At 55.3% G+C, this 1,238-nt stretch overlaps 1 non-coding gene across 1 annotated transcript; it reads left to right on the top strand.

Moving 5' to 3' along the window:
• The first annotated feature begins 4 nt into the window (after positions 1-4).
• Positions 5-71, top strand: LOC112398242 (small nucleolar RNA U54). Its single transcript, XR_003002961.1, has one exon. It is a non-coding gene; the product is annotated as a small nucleolar RNA U54 (small nucleolar RNA).
• The last annotated feature ends 1,167 nt before the right edge of the window (positions 72-1,238 follow it).

Below are 1,238 nucleotides of genomic sequence, written 5' to 3'. Positions count from 1 at the left end.
CCGCTGGCGATGAGGAGATGCTTACTGGGTTGAGTTGCGGTGATAGTCGCGTACGCTATTCTGAGCCGGCGGCCTTGGAGGCCGGTAAGGCCGCCCCTGTCGTGAGCGAGGGCCCAGACGCTTTTCCCCGCTTGTAGTGTGTGCCGACCTGATCAGAGGCGCGAAGGAGAAGAATCTCAAGGTGAAGGGGCCGGTGCGGATGCCCACCAAGGTGAGAGCCTTGGCGCTCCGGGGCGCGGGGGGCCGCCGGGCGGCTTCGGGCCTAGCGCGCAGCCCTGCTGTTCGGAGCGCCCCGCCGGGGGGTTGCGGAGCGCGGCGCTCCCGCAGCCTGGGTGCCTGGTGTTCTCTCTTTTCTGCTGCAGACCCTGAGAATAACGACGAGGAAAACCCCGTGTGGGGAAGGTTCTAAGACTTGGGACCGTTTCCAGATGAGGATCCACAAGCGCCTCATTGACCTGCACAGCCCTTCCGAGATCGTCAAGCAGATCACTTCCATCAGCATTGAGCCCGGAGTCGAGGTGGAAGTCACCATTGCAGATGCTTGAGCCAGCGGCTCTAATAAATTGATAACCGGCCGTTAAGCTTCGTGGGCTCTCATTCCTGACCCTGACGGGCCTTAGGGAGGGAGTCGTACTCCGGAATTCATTGCATCTTGTAAGCAGGGTGATGAGAAGTAGGTGGGTAGCCTGGGTTCCGCTCTTCCTCGTTGCATCTTGCAGGGCCCACTGAGTCAGTGTGCACGTGACGTTTGAACGCTGAACTGCATTAGCTACAGAACGCGTGAGACCTTGCGTTGGAGGTGAGTGCGCACAGCTCTGGCCGCCTGTGGGAGCCCTTCCCAGGAACACGTGTCTGCGTTCTACTCTGGGAGACCTGACTTGATAGATACGGGGTATTGTCAAAAGTTTCTGGGGCGATTCTCTTGTGTACAGCCATGGTTAAGAGCCTGACACACCAGAGGGCAAGTAGCTCGGGGAAGGTAACACCTTAGGTTTCCAGCCCCGGCTCTGCCAGGTGGTCATGGCTCCTTTTAAACTTGGCAAATTTCGAAATGTTTTTGAAACTTTGTTAATTTTATAGACGCCGGTGCCTTGATATTTTAGATTAGAATAGAAACGATCCCAGTGCTTAGATTAACGTTGGGTTACATCTGTAGACGAGCTTTACATAATCTTCCTGGAATTATCTTTCACTGAATATATGTAGGTCTTTCAGTAGGAGGCTACATTAACGTGTAG

This window comes from Neophocaena asiaeorientalis, unplaced genomic scaffold, assembly GCF_003031525.2.
Source record: "Neophocaena asiaeorientalis asiaeorientalis breed wild unplaced genomic scaffold, Neophocaena_asiaeorientalis_V1.1 scaffold226, whole genome shotgun sequence".
NCBI classification, from domain to species: domain Eukaryota; kingdom Metazoa; phylum Chordata; class Mammalia; order Artiodactyla; family Phocoenidae; genus Neophocaena; species Neophocaena asiaeorientalis.
Note: the sequence above shows the minus strand (reverse complement) of the source record. Positions and strands in the feature narration are given on the sequence as shown.